Consider the following 22,172-nt stretch of genomic DNA (forward strand, 5'->3'; position numbering starts at 1 on the left):
ATGGCACCTTTCCTACTTCAAGACAGACCTTTTGAAAATTGAATAATTTAATAACTCCTAAGTAGTCATTCCCTGTATGTTAATAACTTGCAGAAGAATGAAAGAGCCTGCTTTCCACCTTGTCCTTTTCTGCCTTTAGAGATTTTACATTCAAGTCCAGTTAAGAGCCTTAAAATAATGTGATGTGATGGAATAAGTGCGTTCATTTCAGAACAGAGCAGATGGATTCTATTTATAGAGTCTAATCACAGCTGGAGTAATAGAACGACTGCTAGAGATCAATGCTAAGAAACTTTGGATTTGGCCATCCAAGATGTGGACGAGTTTGTTTCTTCATCAGAATTGGAGAAATGTAGCATTGCATCACTTGTTTACCAATGGATTCTCTGTAGTGAATGTGTGTAGCATTTTTGTATAGTGATTAAAAGGCAGTGAAAATGCAGGTTCTAATTTTAATTTTTAATTCACATTTTTTTATTAACTATGTTTAGTTGTTGTAGTAGCAGCAACTACAGTCTCATGGCCTGGAAAAACACATTTATGGCCGGTAAATTTTCTCAAGTCACCAGATGTTAGTTTTAGGTCCTGCTTGCAAGTGTATTGTAATTTCCCAACTGTAGAATAAAGTAAAATAATATACCTGTGAAATACACATTTCATTTATTTTATTATGCAATTGTTTTACAGTATATGGCTATTACTGTCATAGGAATAATATAAAATAAAATTATTATTACTCTTATATTCTAATTTGTTTGTCAATTCACCAGCTTTATCTTTGCTTAGTTTGCACACTGAACCTGTGTTGGAGCTAGGTTGGGCGATAATTCAAAATTACCGCAATATAATTTTCCTCGATAAAACGATATGAAGAGTTCGAGAAATGTTCAATATAATTTTTATGTGCCAAAAGCAGAACGAAACAGTGCGACTCCTTTGAATCATGCCACACGGATCAGTTTATCCACTCAGACCAAAGTTCAAACTGCCGTGCTGCGCGAGCTTGATGCGGCGCAGAAAAAATGAGCCTAGAAAAAACAAGCGCATCGCGACCGTGTCGCTTCCATTATGAGCGCAGCTGCCGCGCGCCTACATTTAAAATAACAAACTTGAGCGTGCAAAAAACACGATATGTGAACAGCTCCATCAATGCACCATGGTATTTTGTGGGATTTTCTCATTGAGTTTAATTACAGGAGTAATGGTATATTATAGTATGTATGTATTTGTGATTAAGCTATAGCGTGTGTGCATTTATACTGAATGTTTTTAGACTACAGTTTTTCATACAAATAAGCTACCTATAAAACCATGTAGTTATATTTTTACTAGGGATGCAACAATACTGTTAGTCCACGGTTCAATACGTACCTCGGTTTTTAACCACAGTTTTCAGTTCGGTTCGGTTCTGATAGCTTGCCACTTCAATGTGTTTTTTTTTGCCACAAATTAACAAAATACTCCCATAAACCTCTGTACACTGGAAAAAGCGTGGTTTATTATTATTATTATTATTATTTTTATTAGACAGCTCAAACCTGTTTCTTCATTTGAAACAATATAACTCAGAACATGCAGAAATTAATTTTTCTATTTAGATATTTATTTTGTTAAGGAAAATTAATAGTCTGGTTTCTACAACTTTCACTTTGGAGCAAAAATATGACTTTAAACTTGAAAGAAATAAAGATTTGACATTTATCGTGATAATTACCGATATCTGATATGAAAAAAAATATTGTAATTTATCTGCCCATATAGCCCAGCCCTAGTTGGAGCTCTTAATTTTAAAAACTTAAAGTGCACCAGATAGATGAATTTAATTTTAAAATGTACAAAATTTTACCGAGGTCCACCCACCACAGTCTCATAAAATCCTGTGGGAAACACTGCTTAATATTAATTTCTTGTTTATTGAACTGTTCTATTTAATCAGTATCACATTTGCAAACTCCCCCTGAAAATCATTAAAAGCTCTCACTGTCCTTCGTTCATCGCGATCTCACCGTTTCATTATAATCAGTGAAGCTTCCTACGCTGCACAACGAATCTCTGATCGAGTTAGTCGCACTGGTGCTCCTAAATATTTTTTCCATAGTCGCATGTAGATGTTTTCAGTCGCACTGTACAGCCCTGAATTGATGGACTGAAGTGGTGTGGATTACTTGTGGATTGTGATGTTTTTAAAATCGGTCTCATTCCGACGGCACCCATTCACTGCAGAGTATCCACTGGTGAGCAAGTGATGTAATATGCTACACTTTTACAAATTTGATGAAGAAACAAACTCATCCACATCTCGGACACGCTAAGCCTGAACTGAAATTTGTTACCAAGTTAAAATAGCTCTAGGAATAACTGGTCAAAAGTGAAAATCCTTCTTAGGCTTGACCATATGGCCGAAAAGAACAAGAAAGCACTATCAAATCTATATTTCAGCTGTATTGCGTTCATAAAAAACACACTTCATACAGTATGAAGCCCATCCAGAATCTGAAGAGCATGAGGCTTGTCCATTTTTTATTTTTTTTTTTTTAAAGCGATGAAGACCAGGTTGGGAGATGAGAAGCACAGAAGGCCAGTGTTTGAGGAAACAGAGGGAATTCTGGGTCTCTTCAACATCTGAAGGCCCTTTCATGTGTCACGGACACTAGCCAGCGGGACTCACAAAATCAATCACAGCGACAGGAGTCCGTGCTGTACGGAGAAACACACAACACCTCAGCAAACTACACACACATACACAGATATAGAAATGCAAGCTAAGTTTCTGTGCAAGTGTATATCTTATCCAGTTCAACAAAGTAAGCAATACTGCAGTTTATTTCAGATTTAAGGTAATAATCTGTGGTTTTCTGTGCATATCTGTAGCTCTAAACTCATCTATATTGGCCCAAAAAAGTACTTAGACGCTTAAGCCATGACGTGACGCCTAAATTTTCTGTCCGATTGCATTTTTTTCAGTTAAAAATTTGTTTAAATGCTTTTTTCCAACATAATTTTTCTGTTATTCAAAGTGTCAAAATATCACGCTGTGCGACCATCCGGCCATAACTGTTGCTTTGGAAACGTCTTTGAAATTACCCTTAATTTATTCTGATTCATTTTCTGCACTATTTGGCATGATTTCCAAAGTGTTTTGTAATCCTGTATAAAATTGCAAAGCATTTGTATTTATATTTTATTTTATGAAATATCATGAGGTGCGACCATCAAGAAACTACCATTTTTGGACTTTTATGCAGAAATCCATTCAAAGATAGGACTTTATATCATATCAATTTGGCAATGACTAATGGAAGCGTTGAGCCGGTTTGTAACTCTTTAGAGTTACAAATTTGGAAAAAAATAACCTTTTTAACAGCTGGTATGTAGTTTCCACATTTGGATATCATGTGGTCTAATAATAACTGTATTAAAATAAAAATAAAATATCTTATTTCTGTGGTTGAAATATGGATCACTGCTACAGTATGCTTAAGTGAATGGTATTTTTATCAGTTTAATGCAATTTACTGGAAAAATAAGTCTGCCAACTACATTTAAGGAGGCAACAAACTATAAAACAATAATATGAGATCACTATTAAAAAAAAACTAAATAAATGCAAACACTTTGTGTCTAAACACTTTAATTACTGAGAACATTTTAATAAATCATGGTCGCACCACATGACACTGTTTAAGGCTATGGCCAATTTATCAAGATGAAAAAAAACACAAATTAATTTTAAACTGTAATATTAATTTGTGTACAGAACATACTTAATGTTTAAACAATTATAACGGATATGATTATTTTTTGTATTTTAAAAATTGGCCTGTCGAAAATCCTTATACGTCAATGACCAATACGATACAGAAGCATTGGATAGCTTCTGCAACCAGATGGGCTGGACTATAAAAACTGCAGAAAACGGTCTCTGAACACGATATACAACTTTAGAATCAACATTACACTGTATGCAATAACAGCCAACATTTTCACTGCAATTTCCAACCACAGCAAGAACATCAATTCAATAGTGTTATTCTTTGTATTTTTCAAGTTGAAGTCCACCCACTTAAATCTACTCTCCTGTCTGATTTGTTTGTTGGACAATACGGCATATTTGCCATTATAATTGGTCAGATCGCCTGTTAATCAAACTCCCAGCGAAGGGTCAATTGTGCAGCCAAGATTGGGCAAAGAAATGCCTACAGTTAATGCCATGTGCTACACTTTTCACACATCTCATATACTGATATAAGGTCTTTGCATCTTTTGGAGCGACCACCCATCATGTAGTGCGACCAATAATAGGAATAAATGTATCAGTTAAATGCAATTTACAGGAAAAATAAGTCTGCTAACTACATTTAAGAAGGCAACTCTGAAATTATAAAACAAAAATGAGATCATCATTTACAAAAACTCATAATAAATGCAAATACTTTCTTTCTAAACACAATTACTGAGAACAGCTAAAAAATGTTAAGCATGTTGAGGAAATTATTTAATTTTAATACAAATCATGGTCACACCACTTAACATTTTTTAAGGCTATGGTCAATTCATCGAGATGGGAAAAAAAAAAAAAAAAAAAACACTAAAAATCACTTAATTTTAAATTCTAATATGAATGTGTACACAACATTCTTAATATCTGAACAATTACAACAGATATGATTATTTTTTGTATTTTAAAATTGTCCTGTCAAAAATCCTTATACGTCAATGACCAATTAAATACAGAAGCATTAGATAGCTTCTGCAACCAGATGGTCTGGACTATAAAAACGGAAGAAAACGGTCTCTGAACACGATTTACAACTTTAGACTGAACTTAACACTGTATGCAATAACAGCCAAGATTTTCACCGTAATTTCCAACCACAGCAAGACCAAACTCATCTTTGATCATTCAAACAGATTTGAAACCCATACTTCTCACAGACACTTTCTAAGATATCAGGAAATTAAATGTAAGTTTGGACTCATGTCGGTTCATGCGTTCTCATTCTGATGTTTTTTGGGTGGTCTATCATCCAGAGTCACACATGATGCCTCACTTTTGCTTTGTAGTGCAAATCAATCAGACCGACCTGGGATTCTTCCCATCTCCTGACGAGGAACACAATCTAAACTGACCGACAGTCCCTCCGGTGACAGACTTCACAGACGCTGTTTTAGCGCTTTCTACATATAACAAAGGCTGCCAGGATCTTCAACCGCCCACGCTAATGAGAGGCTCTGCCTTTGAGCTCAATGTCTTTGTAGTGGGAGGAAAGATTCAGAGTATAACTTTCAGACGGATGAATAAAATGCCATTTGTTCTTCACAAGAGGAAAAAGCTGGTCACCAGCAGTTTCAGTTGTTAAACAGTGTTTTCTAGTGTTATTCTTAGTATTTGGTGTAAATTTTCTACTGAAGTTTAATGCCATCACCTAAAAACTGCTTTGGTTCCATAAAAAAAAAAAAAATTAGAAAAAAAATATATATATTTTTGTAAATAAAACAGATTATTGGAGCAAGTTTCACAAGAAAATACACTTTCAGTCTTTTCACTTTAAAGGGGTCATCAGATGCTAAGTACATGCTGTTTGAACATTAATGTGTGTGGCAGTGTATGTACAAATCTACCCTGTAATGGTAAAAATCCACACAGTGGTTTTTAATCCGTAAAAATAACATTCCCTTTTTCAGATCGAGCCATTCTGTCGTTGTTGCGTAACACCCACAGAAGCCGCTCCCACGATAGTTGATTGACATGAGCATCTTACCTCCAACCAGTTGTAACAGTCCAACCTCGATGTAGGCTTGCCACGATAGACGGTGTTGACGGTGTTACCGGTTTTAAGACGCAACACCGGTGACATCACTCTTCCACCGTGACACCGTCCCCACCTTTTTTTTTTTTTTTTTTTTTTTTTTTTTTTTTTTTTTTTTTTAAGTATTTGTTTTTTTTTATTAAATATTTATTTGAATTAAATGGAAAATATAATTCTAAATAATTTACTTAAGACGAGAGCATGCACTATAATGAAAAACTGAACATGGCTACAATGCGTCATATTTCATTTATCACGTGAGGAGAACGAGAGGAGTCGAATTTACAGAAAGAGAATGGCGTTGTGTTTTTTTTTGTGTTAATAAAAGTTCTGTTTAATATCAGTGATTTTTTTTTTTTTGGTACTTTCGTTGTCGTCCATTCAAACAATTGACGCTGAATTGCCAATTCCCGCAAAACAAAGTGAAAGTATAATACGCACGCATTTATAAGCTATTTAAACGCAGAAAAAAAGAGGAAAAGAGGAAACCCCCACCCCCACGGTGATACCGGTATTACCGGTGTTGTCACATGTCGATTAACCGGTGGGGAAATTTCCTCATCATCACAACCCTACCTCCATGTTTTGATGCCGGAGCAGGGATGTAAGTTAGACAAGAATTGAGCGATTGAGGTGTTGTGTTGCTGGATGTAATAATGAACGTAGTGGTCGTCATTTACTTCCGACATCTGAGCTGCTGAAGATGTGCATCACGTTTGTTTGTAAAGAGAATGCGCCTCCCGATCTACATATATCCGTCTATGTTTGTGTGAATCATTCGTGATCCAGCTTCACTTACAGAAGTAGTGAGTATAAGGTTTTTTTTAATGAATCTTTGCGATCGCCTTTCCTAATAATGTGCTAGTTGACAAGTTTAGCGGCTAAACGCGGCTAAAGTAAACAGGCTTGTCAATCCACAGCTTCAAAAGAGGGGCGGGGCGAGCAGAGCTCATTTGCATTTAAAGCAGCCTCGACCAGAACAGGATGATTTTTGCAGAGCTGATTTTCGCAAGGTAAAAAGGGTGTTGTTTTACACAACCAATGAGAATTTTTAACCAAAGTATATTATAGACTTTTCATTAAGACCCTAAAGAATCATATCAACTTGTGGAAAATGAGCATCTGATGACCCCTTTAAAAATTATTCAACATTACTTCATGTTTCTTTGTAATAATTAATTTACTAGTGATTTCTAAGTGAAAAACTGTACACAATTTTTTTTTTTTTTAAATCTTTTAAGTAGAAAAAAAAAAAAAATGTATTTTTTGTAAATTGTACTCCAATATTCATTGTGAAAGTACAACATTTTAAATAAAAAAAAATAGATTATAAAATTAATCTTTTAATCTCTTAATAGAACAAGATTAATCTTTTAATTTCTTAATAAAATAAAATTAATCTTAATCTTTTAATAGAATAAGATTAATCTTTTAATCTCTTAATAGAACAAAATTAATCTTAATCTTTTAATAGAATAAGATTAATATTTTAAATCTCTTAATTGGAAAATAAAATTAATCTTTTAAAAGAATAAAAATAATCTTTTAATCTCTTAATAGAACAATAAGATTAATCTTTTAATCTCTTAATAGAATAAAATTAATCTTTTAATCTTTTAATATAATAAAATTAATCTTTTAACCTCTTAATTGAATAAGATTAATCTTTTAATCTCTTAACAGAATAAGATTAATCTTTTAATCTCTTAATTGAATAAAATTAATATTTTAATCTCTTAATAGAACAATACAGATTAATATTTTATTATTAATATCTCTTAATTTATCAATAAAACTATTGCAATCTCTTAAACAATAGCAACTAATCTTTAATATCTTAATAGAATAAAAATAATCTTTTAACAGAATAAAATTAATCTTTTAATCTTGTAATATAAGTTTAATCTTTTAATCTCTTAATAGAACAATAAGATTAATATTTAATCTTAATAGAACAATAAAATTAATATTTTACTCTCTTAATAGATTAATATTAAGAGAAATATTTATTAATAATGTATTTATTAATATCTCTTAATCAATAAAACTATTTTAATCTCTTAATAGTAACTAATCTTTTAATCTCTTAATAGAACAATAAAATTAATATTTTAATCTCTTAACAGAACACAGATTAATTTTTCATTATTAATGTATTTATTAATATCTCTTAATTAATCAATAAAACAATTTTAATCTCTTAATTAATAGCAACTAATCTTTTAATCTCTTAATAGAACATTAAGATTAATATTTAATATCTTAATTAAACAGTAACTAATATTTAAATCATTAACAGAATATTATTAATATTTTATTCTTTTAATAGAACAATAGCAATTGACATTTCAATCTCTTAATTTTACAATCGCAACTAATATTTTAATCTCTTAACTGAACAATAGGACTAATATTTTTAATCTGCTAATAGAACAAAACTGACCAATATTAAAATTTAAATTAATTCATTTTAAGCCATGCATCTATTGCTTCTGTTTTGAAACTTTAACCTAAATTTGTGAAATGCACTGAAAAATGTGCTTGTGCTATTTCTTTAAAATAAGCAATTAAAACAGTGTTATATGTATTGCAAAGACGTCACAGATTTCCAAGAATACCTAATATTACCTAATTTAATTATGCTGTGATAAATATATATAAATAACTTTTTATTCACAAGAAAGTTTTTTTCCCCCCACAAAATAATTGATTATTAAATTTTTATGTGTGTATAATTTTTAATGCACTTACTTACAGGCAGTCAAGTGTTAAAAGTTTCAATAGCTTTAAAAACAAAGTATTCAAAATGTATATTATAACTGCAAAGTGGAAAATGCACATATTTTGTGAAAACGTGCAACTTGCTCAATCGAAACAGGCACTAAAATTTGTAATCCGCAGCCTAAAATGAGCAAGAAACAAATACTGGATTTCATTCAGCAAATATGATGCAGACAGTGTTATCTGGTGTAGTTTGTAGCTTGGCAAACTACACTAGAGTTTTGCACATATTCAAGCTCAACACATTAAGGAGGAGTTAAACACACAAACGCACAAAACCAACTTTCCCTCCAGGCCAAATGTGTCTAGGGTGCACATATTTAGTCCAACTCACTCGCCAGTGAACACACAAATGTAGGTTCCCCTTTAACCCTGAAAAAAAGTCAAGACATCTAAATGCATGGATGTCGAAACAGCTGAATCTTTGGAAATCAGATATATTATGTTAAACAATTAGCTTTGAGAGATCCAGCCTGGAACATAAAAGGGCAAAGGAAAACAAATGTTTTTTCCAGCTAACCTGCAGGTCACTGGCACAGAGGAGTTTGTAGCCTGAAGACAGGAGCTCAGTCAATGCGCCGTCTATATTTAGGAGCCCTATAGTCAATCCTGAATGTAGTCTACTCTGCTGCAAACTGACCTATGTGGCATCAAATGCAGGTTTTGGCAGGAAAATTAATGTGCATTGAAATAATCGTAGAAATTGAAAATTATATTTAGCTGTGCTAAAATTTCTTGGTAAGTGGGTGAATCTCACAAAACTGGTCAAGGTGATATTTCAGTGGTTAGTTATGCATGTATGTATGTATTTATTTATGAATGAATGAAAGAGACATTGACCTGGGGCCTGTACCATGAACGTAGATGAACAAACTCAGAGTTACAGGATTAGTTTTGGGTTGACAAATCCAAACCGATGCAATCAGGCATTATTGGTACCATGATGAAGCTCATCAACTTTCTTTGTTAACCCAGGTTTTGATCCTTAAGCATGATTACTTGAGGCGCGCGCGTGCACATAAAAGAGTGACGTGCCACCGAACAACCAATTGCGTTCGACATGGAGAGAGGGAGGTCCTTATATTTCTCCGCTGAGGAGCAAACTATTATAATGCAGAAATACAATGAATTTAAGCACGTTTTACAAGCGCGCAGTAATACCGTGTCTGCTGCCAAAGCGAGAGAAGACTGTTGGAGAAAGATTGCGGATAGCGTTAATGCGTAAGTTAAATACATATTTTATACATCAAGGTCTAATTATGTATATGTAACGTTAGTTTATGTATTTGCACGCCCGTAAAAATTATGCTAACACTTTACAATAACAGTGTAATTGTTAAAAGCATTCGACCGGACAAATGAAGAATGATCACTAAAGTTGTAGTGTTACTAACTTATGTTATTTCAGTATGCTTTCACTACTGTTAACAGTTAAAATAATTTTAAATGCTTACACACATAGACACACACACACACACACACACACACACACACACACACATACATATACATATATATATATATATATATATATATATATATATATATATATATATATATATATATATATATATATATATATATATATACACACACACACACACATATACATAGACATATATATGCTATATGGCTATATAGTATAGGGCTATGTATGTATATAACTATATTCATATGAAGGCATTGTGTAAATACACAAAATTACAATGTATTTTTATTTGTTTATGTAAATGTGAAAATGATACAAGATCATATTACTTGACTTTATTTTTAGATGCAACCCAAACTCCAAACGTACTTGGCAGCAGATCAGGACAAAATATACAAATATACTTCAAAGTGGTGAGTATTTCTGATGATGTGTGTTTTTTTTTTAAAATGAGAACATTGTATCACAAACGCTTCTTGGCAGCAAACAGAAAAAAGTGTGACGGCCGAAAAACAGGAGCAGGACCACCTCCTCCAGAATACACTGTGGCAGAGGAGTTGGCTCTAAGTAACAATGAGGGGCGACCAATAATGGATGGTATTTCAGGTGCTAGACAGTCTGACCCTGGCTCCTCTAAGCAAGTAACAGTGGGTATGTGTCCAAAGCCTTACTACATTATTTATTTTTGTATTACTAACTATGTTATGCAGTAGATGGAAACACAGTGGCCCTGCTAAAGCCATCACACATACATGAAGTCTCCCAGACAGAGGTCAGTATACAGCAAAATATATCAGGGAAGGCAATGGGATCTTGTCTGTCCCTAAAAACTCTTTCTCTGCGAAGTGCTCTTCGAACAATTTGCGCGGAAATGTCCACAGGATTTCTCAGAAAAGGACAAGCCATTGCAACAGACACTAGAAATTAGTTGCGTCACTTAAATGTTCACTACTGATTGGTCAAATTTTGTTTTGAGATCTCGAATCCAGAACTTAACCTGCCCCGGAGCAGGTTAGCTGTGCAGCGCAAGTTACCATGGTAATGAACACCAAATGAAGCCGAGTTTCTTTCATGGTACCTAAAACCCAGCACTGGTGCAAACTAATCCTAAACTTACCTGGCTAGCCAGCTAATCCGGCTTCATGGTACAGGCCCCTGGCCATGTTTTCTTCCATTCACCATTATATTTCACTGGCATAATAATTTTTATTTATTTATTTATTTATTTAATTATTGTTGCTTTTAATTTACTTGGCCGGGTTTTCATGACCGTCACTATTATATTTCACTGGCATAATAATAATAATAATAATAGTAGTAGTAATAATAATAATAATTATAATAATAATAATAAATATCAACAAAAACAACAACAACAACACTTAATTACTACAGCATTATTGTTGGTGTTATTATTATTATTATTATTATTATTTATTCAATAATTATTTATATTTGTTTTGAAAAAAAAAATACTAAAGTTTTTTATTTAATGTTTTCATGACATTCACTATATTTCAGTGATGAAATATCATCACCACCACCACCACCAACAATAATATTTTATATTTTATAATTTATCATTTATTTTTTATTTGTTTCTTTTTAATTTTTTAATTAACCCAACCATGATGTCATGACATTTACTATTATGTTTCACTAGCATAATAATAATAATAATAATAATAATAATAATAATAATAATAAATATTTTTTAATTATTCATTTATTTATTTACTTTATTAATTCATTATTTATGTTTTGCTAAAAAAATGTTTTTAATTCAATGTTTTCATGACATTATTATATTTGACATTATTATATTTTACTGGCAAAACAACAACAGCAACTTTATTGACTGATTTTATTATTTTATTTTTTATTTATTAACTTTATTGTTATAATTAACCTGACCATGTTTTCATGAAATTCATTATATTTCACTTGCAAAATAATAATAATAATAATAATAATAATAATAATAATAATAATAATAATAATAATAATAATAACAACAACAACAACAACAACAACAACAACAACAACACTTTTAATAATTACTACAGCATTATTGTTGGTATTATTATTATTAATTATTAATTAATTATTTACATTTGTTTTAAACAAAAAATACTAAAGTTTTTAATTTAATGTTTTCATGACATTCACTATTATATTTCACTGGCAAAATATCACCAACAACAACATTTTATAATTTATTCATCGTTTATTTTATTTTTTTATTTGTTTCTTTTTAATTTTTTAATTGACCCAACCATGATGTCATGACATTCACTATTATTCACTAGCAAAATTATTTATTTATTTACTTTATTAATTCATTATTTACATGTTTTGTTAAAAAAAAAAAAATGTTTTTAATTGAATGTTTTCATGACATTATTATATTTGACATTATTATATTTCACTGGCAAAACCACAACAACAATTTTATCGACTGACTTTTTAATTTTATTTTTCATTTATTACATTTTATTGTTGTAATTAACCTTACCATGTTTTCATGAAATTCATTATTATATATTCACTTGCAAAATAAATAATAATAATAATAATAATAATAATAATAAATTATATATAATATAAATTATTATTTCATATAATATTTATATTTTAACGTTTTTATTTTTTTGGTAATTCACCTGGCCATGTTTTCATGACATTCACTCAATATTATGAGTGTTTAATAATATTATTAGTGTCATCATTTCACCTGCTTAGGTTTTCAAGTCATAACAACATGAGGGTAAGTAAATGATGCCAGAAATGGCATTTTGAGCTTAAAAAACAAACAAACAAAGAAGAACTAAAGTTTATACTGCATTTATGTAAATAAGCTGGAGTAAAAACTCTGAGACTGCAGAACCACAGCACTCTGTACTATTTCCCATCACATATTCACCTGCTAGAAAACAACAGCACCAGCGATGGAAATATCAATCAGGCGTCAAGTGTGTCAAGCTACTTTGTCATGTGCCTCCATCCGTGAGAGAGAACTGACAAATGAAAACAGATCACCAATCACTGACACGCCACAAAACCTCACCAGCGCTACAGAGGAGGAACAGCTCGATTTCAGCAAGAAAAATGACTGAAATAGCAGAGCAGCATCCTGGGAACTCAACAGCGGTATAGAGATGCTCTAGTCAGCATCCAAAATAATTTGGTTGTAAAGTATGGAGGACTAGGAGTGACACTTAAAAAACACTTAAGACATCAGAATCAGTGATCAAAGCAGTAATTCAATTAAAATGTTAGATGTTAAATGAATAATAAATGAACCGTTTTTAAATTAAAAGGAAGACATTTAAAAATATTTATTTAATTAATACTTCAGGGGAAAAAAATATTAAACAGCTAACTGGAAAATTAGAAAAATGTAAAACTGTTTAATATTTTGAAAATAAATATGTGAATGAAATACCAAATAATTTGTAAGATAAATGGAAAATAGATAGAAAAATGTTTTAAAACTGTTTACTTAATGTTTTAAAAATAAAACAAAATATTAAATAACTTTAAAACTAACTGGAAAAAATAATTTGACTGTTAAGCTGTTTACATAATTTTTAATAACTATAATTAATACGTATAAATATTAACAAAATTAAAACTTAAAGTAATTGAAAAAAAAAACAGAAATTAAAAGTTTTCATATTTTTAAAAAAATACAATAAAAAAAACATTAAATTACTTTGAAACTAACTAGAAAACAGATACATTTAAAACTGTTTAATTAACGTTTTACAAATAAATAACATTAAATAATTCTTTAAAAAAAAAAAGGAAAATAAATAGAAGATAATATAATAGATTAATATATTAATATTTTTAATTATAACTATTTACTTAATGTTTCACAAATAAAACAAAATATTAAATAACTTTAAACTAACTGGAAAAATAATTTGGCAAAAGTAAAACGGTTTAACTAATGTTTTAAAAATTAAAAAAAATTTTCAACTTGACAAATAGACAAATTTAAAGCTATTTCATTAAGGTTTTAAAAATAAAATAAAATAAAAATGATAAAACATTCCTTTTAAAACTAACTAGAAATCAGACAAATTTAAAGCCATTTAAATGTTTAAAAATTAATTAAAATATTAAATAATTCTTTAAAAAAATAGAAAAAAGATAATATAATAGATTATTATATTAAATGTTTTAAATTCAAACTGTTTACCTAATGTCTTAAAAATAAAACAAAATATTAAGTAATTTTAAAACTAGCTAGAAAACTAATTTGACAAAATTAAAACAATTCACATATCATTCTAAAAATAAAATCTTTAAGCGAACTGGAAAAATAAAATGACATTTAAAACAATTATTTAAAAAATAAAAAAGTAAAACTTTTAAATAATTTTAAACTGAAGACCTAGACAAAATTAAAGCTGCTTATTTAATCTAATGTTAAAAATAAAATAAAATAACTTTTAAACTAACTGAAAAAACAGACAAATTTAAAACAGTTTAATTAATATTTTAACAACAACAAAAAAAAATGTTAAATACTTTAAATGGAAAAAATAAATATACAAATTTAAAGCTGAATTCAGCTTTAAATTCAAATAAAACAAAATATTAAATGACTTAAATCAACAAAAACTAACTGGAAAAATAAATGGACCATTTTTAAACTCTTTAATTATTGACTCATTCTAGAGGCTGAGGCTAAATTCAGCATTCATAATTAATAATCCTTCTGGTTTTGTTTTGCCAAATTGCCCACTGAGGAAAACCCATGGACGAAGGATGTATAAAATAGAAAGAAATGAGGGAATCCAGATTGATTTGCACTTCAGTTTCTTCTAAACATCTCAGCACATTATTCTGCTGCTAATGAAGAGCAGAAATCAGCCAGGAACAAAACTCCTCCCTCTTTCTTCCTTCTCAGATGATGTCATTTCCCTGAGGAGTGTTTCAGGCAGACGGGATGTAATTCCTTTACTCGCAGCGATCCAGTCCGTGTGTGTGTGTGTGCGTGCGCGAGTTGGCAGCGCATACTGTGGCCTATCGAGCAGCAGTAATAAGACATCTGTCCCACAGCACCTGCTTTCCACATCAGGATGCCAGCGCTCTCATTGACGAGCCGCACCAGCCGTAATCGCTCCTGACACACACCGCATACATATGCGCATATTCTAAACGCAGATATAGGAGCACGGAGGGAAGTCAATATTCCTGTGGACGCAGGGCAAACCTCAAGTCACAGCGGGTTAAACTCAATTCCACAAAGATGTGAGAGAAACAGCTGGAAAAGCGTAGAACACTGTTTCAGTTTAGTTTTTAGATTGTGTGATTTTAATGATTCAGATTGGTTTTCACGTTTCACTATTTATGGGTTTGATGTAACGTCCCATCTGGAGGGCAAAACAAGGACAGTTATTTTTACCAGGTTTTCTCCAAGTACAAATGTACCAGGGTTATTATAGTTAACTACTAAAACCATTAAAAAGGAAGATTTTTGTTTCTCGAGATAAAATTAATATTTATTCAAATAAAATTAAATGTATATTACAAACATTTTTGATATTTATTTAGTTTAACTATTAACTCTAACTTCTATTTTTAGGAGTCTATATATATATATATATATATAAATTTAATATGTGTGTGTGTATATATATATATATATAAAAAAAAAAATAAGATTTAAAAATAATTTTCTTTTTTTTTTTTTTTTTTTAAACTAAATGGAAAAACATTAATGATGTTTTAAAAATAAAATAAAACCCTAACTAATTATTTTTTAAAAAAAGAAAATAACTGGAAAAATAAATGGACAAAATTAAAACTGTTTACTTAGTTTTAAAAATAAATAAAATCTTAATGTTTAAACTAACTGGAAAAATAAAATGACAAATTTAACATTGTTAAGTTAATGTTCTAAAAATAAAATAAAATAACAAAATAAAATTATATTCAGTAACTTTTAAACTAACTGGAAAATAGACATTTAAAACTGTTTATTAAATGTTTTAAAAATAAAATAAAACAAAATTAATTTTTTAAACTGGAAAAATACAAACAGTAATTTAAAACTGTTTAATTAATGTTTTAAAAATAAAATAAAACAAAATATTGAAAAATTAGAACTAACTGGATAAATAAATAGACAAAATTAAAATCTTTTAGTTTATGTTTTAAAAGTAAACAAAATACTTATTTTTAAACTAACTGGAAAAATAAAATGACAAATTTAACATTGTTAACTTAATATTTTAAAAATCAAATCAAATCAAATTATTAATTATATTCAATAACTTTTAAATTAACTGCAAAAATAGACAAATTTTTTTTCAAACTTTAATTAATGTTTTAAACAAAATAAAACAAAATATTACTTTTTTAAACTGGAAAAACACAATTTAAAACAGCAATTTAAAACTGTTTAATTAATGTTTTACAAATAAAATAAAACTACATATTAAATATGTTTTAAACTAAATGGAAAAATAAATAAAGTAGAACTTTATTTAATGTTTTAAAATAAAATAAAACAATATTGAAAAATTAAAACTAATTGGATAAAAAAAATAGACAAAATTAAAACTGTTTACTTTGTTTTAAAAGTAAACAAAATATTTAATAATTTTAAACTAATTGGAAAAATAATTAGACAATTTTAAACCATTACCTAATGTTTTAAAAAATAAAATCTAACTATCTGGAAAAATAAAATGGTAAATTTAACACTTAACTTAATGTTTTAATATAAAATAAAATTGTCAGTAATTTTAAACTAGCTGGAAAACAGACCAATTAAAAACTGTTTATTTAATGCTTTAAAAATAAAATAAATCAAATCTTTTTTTAACTCACTGAAAAAAACAAATTTGAAACAGTAATTTGAAACTGAAAAATAAAATAAAACCAAATATTGAATAATTAAAACTAACTGGAAAAATAAAATGACAAATTTAAAACGGTTTAATTAATGTTTTAAAAAATAAAAATTCTATTTTTATAAAAAAATATTTTTATATTTTCTATTTTATATATAAAAAATGAAAAAAAAAATCTAATTCAGAATATAAAGAAAAATAATCAGTGATACTAAAACAACACTGTAATGCGTTTCTATAATGCGTTGTAATGCATTTGATAACTCAATTTTTTTTTTTTTTTTTTTTTTTAGAAAATATTTTTAAATATGTAATTTAAACAATATTAACAAAAACTATAATAGTATATCAGTGATGCTAAATATTAAGTTTTTTTTTTTCTTCCACAGTTTTTGCTGTCAGCTTGTTGATTTTTGGTCACCAAATTTGTAGATGCTTTCCAAAATGAAACCTGCATATGCACACAAAAAAAAAAATAAATAAATAAAAAACAATTACCAAATTTTGAGAAATAAACAAACAGTTTAACCAGTGTTTCTAACAGGTCGAATGTGGATCAAATCAAACCAAAACACAAAAGCAGAGATTTGCAAAAGTGCCAGTTTTTAAAAAATGACCAAATTTTAATAGATAAACACTGCAAAAGTGGCTGTTAAGCTCAAAACAAATACCAAAATCTGCTAATGGAACAGAACAAATGCATCTACTTTAATACGTCCTACTATGCAGGTTTAGTTCTCAGGTAAATTTTTATTTTTTTAAGGATGTTTAGATGTTGCTAACTTAGAAAAAATGACCAAGAATCATCCACAGTAATCATAAACACACAAATCATATGGTCATTAACTACAAAACCTACTGTCTGAGACTACATCAGAGAAAACTCTCTGAATAGTGCATGAAAAGCCTGATGTAAAGTTCATTTCCATTGGGAAAATGTTTGATTATGTCTGGCCACATGAAGCATGATCCACTGTAAAACACTGGGTGATTCTGAGAGCAGAATAATGAGCAGTAACAGCAGCTCTTCCTCTGAATGAAGTACAACGACCTCAGAGACCGACCTCTTCATAAAGACCTGTTTCCTGTCTCAATCACTCGCACAGATTGGGCCTGTTGACCTTTGACCTGACCGTCTCCGTAAGGAATAGAGATGAGTTAACTTCCTCTCTGACGGCAGGAAACTATTCTTACAAGAGAATGACCCCGAGATTGGCTGTTATCTCTGCTCACTCATTTCAAGAGTCACATGAGGGTGAATCTCACAATAACTGTCAAGAACATCCAGGTCATTTTTACCACCACATATACACACGTGTATGTGTGTGTGTTTGTGAATTTATTTAGTAAAGTGAAGTTATTTAGCATCTCAGATATTTTAGTAGTTGTTAATATTATGAATTTGATTTTATTTTTATATTTTAATTTTTTTCTATTTTTGTTTTATTTATTTTATAAAGATTTGATTAAGTTGTTTTTTTTATATTAAGGGTTTTTGTTTATTTTTTAGTAATTGTTTAAAATGATTTTTGAATATAGTTTTTATTCATTTTTATTTGTTAGTTTTAGTCTATTTAATTTTAGTTATTTTCATCAAGTTTAAGTTTACTTATAAAGCACATTTAAAAACAACAAATGTTGTACCAAGGTACTGAAATAAATAGAGTTAGTAAAAAAAGAGAAAAACTGACTCGTAAAAATAGAATATAACAGAAGTTAAGTTAAACTAAATGAAAATGAAAAATTGCATATAGAAAACAAAACCTATTTTTAGGTCAATTATAGGACCATGACAATTTTCTTGCAAAAATCATTCAAACAAAGTTACATTATTAAGTATTTATAAATTATTATATTTTTATTAAAATAATGTTTAACTAAAATTATGGTAATAATTATTATTATTATTAGTAGTAGTAGTAGTACAATAAAACATTTTAGTATAAATAAGATTCAATTATAGTTTTATTATTATTTTGAATTACTTTGAATTAGTTTAAATTTTATATTTTCCATTTTCATTTTCATTTTAGTTAAAGTTTTAGTTTCAGTTTTTTTTATGGTTTTAAGTTTTAGTTAACTTCAATAAGCCTGTTTGGAGGATGTGCTTGTCATAAAATTAAAATTAAATGTGTCTCATTGCAATGCAAAAAATCTAAAGAGTCTTAAAATAGCCTAATTTTATTTCAGTTTTTTTTTTATTTTAAGTTTTAGTTAACTTTATTTGGAGGATGTGCTTGTCAAAATATTTTATCTTTTCCATTTTCTATCCTAAAATTATCAGATCATTTAAGAGTTAGTATTGCAAATGCATATATACAATAAGCATGTTGTCAAGATTTCTGTCAATCATTTCTGACATGCATTAAGACGCTAGGATCCATCTGCCGTGTTGGCAGATAATAATAATTCACACAGCACTCATAAACTGACCGGTGACCTGCACTAAAGTCCAGCCATGTCTCTGAAAGCCCGTGGTCACATGAGACGGCAGAGATGCATCAGCAGATTTCTACAAAACCAGGTCAGTGAAAAAGCGAGACACTTTAAATTCATACAGCATCTATAGCCACAAGCAGAAACATGGAGGATCTCCTGTGCTCCACACTGACACACACACACTGCCCTATGGGGACGCTGTCAACGTTATTAAAGAGATGCCGCGTGTTTTTCTTTTAAACTAAAGCACAGATTAACTTACATGACATTCAGTGACAGGCTCACATCCTATTGTCTTCAGAGGCTTTAGGTGGAGATGAAAAGTAGAATCATGTAGAACCAAATTATTCTGAAAACACAGAGAAAGTGTGTTAGTTAATGTGTTCAATTCACAAGCAAATGCACTACATTTTGCAAAAAGAACAAGCAGTTATCAAGCTCTTAAAAGCACAAATATAACATTTATTAAGCATTATCAAACAACATCCACTTATATAACTGTTCATTGTAATGTGGTGCATTGTATTCCACAAAACTATAATTATTATACTGATTCCCACAGAAAATAAGTTGGGCTCTCAATTTTCTTTACAAAAACAGTCATTCGCTTACAGTACAAGTACTCTGAGATGTTAAAAGCAGAAATATAAAGCTTATATTGTTGTTTAAGCACCTATATAATTTAAAATTTGTTATTTTAGTTGTAAACTGTCTTAAATAGCCTTTTAGCTGATGATTGTGTTGTTTTTAGCTTTTCTACACTGCAAACAGATTTCTTTTAGTACTTTTGGCTTGCCAGGAACCAATAAACCAGCTTTTTGAACCAGTTCAATGAGCCGATGGTCCAAAAAGACCCAGATTGTGGAAATGAATTGGTTTTTGCATCACTAATCCATGCTAGAGCATTTAAAAACAACATTCAAGTTAAAAAAAAAAAAAAGCTACTTAAAGGTTACAAAGTCAAGAGCAGTCATGATGGACCATTTTTCAAAATTCAGCTTTATACACCATCTGAAAGTTGAATAAATAAGCTTTCGATTGAGGTATGGTTTGTTAGGATAGGGCAATATTTGGCTGAGATACAGCTATTTGAATATATGGAATCTGAGTGTGCTAAAAAATCTAAATATTGAGAAAATTACATTTAAAGTTGTCCAAATGAAGCTCTTACTAATGTATATTACTAATCAAAAATTACGTTTTGATATATTTACAGTAGGAATTTTTCCAAAATATCTTCATGAAACATGATTTTCACTTAATTTCCTAATGATTTTTGGCATAAAAGAAAAATCAATAATTTTAACCCATACAATGTATTTTTGGCTATTGCTACAAATATACCCCAGCGACTTAAGACTGGTTTTGTGGTCCAGGGTCACATTTATTAATTTATTGTGGGTCATACAGTGTTTTTCACGATGCGTCATCGGACATAAATGATGCCACTAAACCGAATGAATCTCCCATATTTTGCTGATTATTGCTGCTGAAAACGGTCAATTATTGTCATGTTTTAGGCTGTACTAATCGGTCAGATCAGGAAAAACATTTGGAGTACTACAGACCGCCAAAAAGTTATAACAAATCAAGGAAAAGAGTGCAAAAAAACTGTCTGAGTAACAAAAGGCATTTGTGATTGGCCAAACTGAACCAGGATTTCCAGAGCAACAATCTTGACAACATTTGTGTTTGTTCTTAACTTTTGTTCCAGTCAGGCAAGTGAAATATTAGGCTTAATTAATACTGCTCGCACGCCTCTTTACCACATATTAACTTTAGTTCAAATATTGCACCCTTTCATGCTTACTAAATACTTCTCTAAGTATATGATTTAGCATCTTCCACACATTTTTTTCCGCGGTATAGACAGCATAAATTAGCAGAACAATGTATTCAGATGTGCATTAATGTCATTAATGCACCGTGTAATCAATGCTGTTGTTTACGTTCGAGTATGGTAAATATGGCCGCGCATCCGGGTAACTGACCAAACCGTTACATAAGTACAAACCCTCTAACAGCATAAACAAGACTGTATATTACTCTGCTGTCACTTAATACACATATCTAATATAAACATGTGATTTCTTTCCCAGCTTTTTACGTTCACAGACATAACTGTGTTTATGTAAACTTTGTGTGTATTTGAGCGTTTAGTACGTTACCTCACATTCCGTGTGACAGACGCTTTCTGCACGTTTACTTCGGATGTCTGCGCTCAGAAAACGGTATATCAGAAGTTTAAACTGATATGACTTTAAAACACGTGTAAATAATAAGCTTTCTTGAAAACAAACAACTGCAATGTCGTGGTAGCGTGACAGACAATCAAAACGCGCGCCGCTTCTTCTCCTTCAGTTTTATGGCGGGTGACTTTCTAGAAAAGGGGCGGGGAACAGCAGCTCGTTTGCATTTAAAGAGACATGCACGATTTTGTGTTCACTTAAAATAGGCATATTTAAAATTATATAATAAGTGATCTGTGGGGTATTTTGAGCTGAAACTCCACAGACACATTCTGGTGACACCTGAGATTTAATAACAGGCTTCCTTTAAATCAAGACATTTAGGAGACTTAGGAGGGGAAATGATAAGATGTATCTGCCAATGGGGTCGGAAAAATACTCTTGATTGAGATCCTTTGAGTTTAGTTTAGTTTATCTTCCTGATCCCAGTAGCAGATTATTCTTCTTTCTTGTTTTAAGATTAAACTAATTTAAATTTGATACATTTTTTCAGAAAACAAGACTTTATATTTTCTTAAGTAAATGTATCTTAATTTTAAGATGTTAGATACTGGGGAAACAAGAGAAAAATACTGAGGAAGAAAATGTTTGC

At 30.0% G+C, this 22,172-nt stretch overlaps 1 long non-coding RNA gene across 2 annotated transcripts in view; it reads right to left on the reverse strand.

Annotated features, from left to right (window-relative positions):
* LOC127175713 (uncharacterized) overlaps positions 1–21,675 on the reverse strand; it is a 43,283-nt gene extending 21,608 nt beyond the window's left edge. For both annotated transcript variants that reach the window (XR_007829023.1, XR_007829024.1), the window contains exons 1-2: positions 21,500–21,675; positions 19,594–19,680 (exon numbers count right to left, since the gene is read on the reverse strand). This is a non-coding gene — a long non-coding RNA (uncharacterized LOC127175713). The remainder of the gene's footprint in view (positions 1–19,593; positions 19,681–21,499) is intronic.
* Between the last annotated feature and the right edge of the window lie 497 nt (positions 21,676–22,172).

Source organism: Labeo rohita, chromosome 13 (genome assembly GCF_022985175.1).
Source record: "Labeo rohita strain BAU-BD-2019 chromosome 13, IGBB_LRoh.1.0, whole genome shotgun sequence".
Lineage (NCBI taxonomy): Eukaryota > Metazoa > Chordata > Actinopteri > Cypriniformes > Cyprinidae > Labeo > Labeo rohita.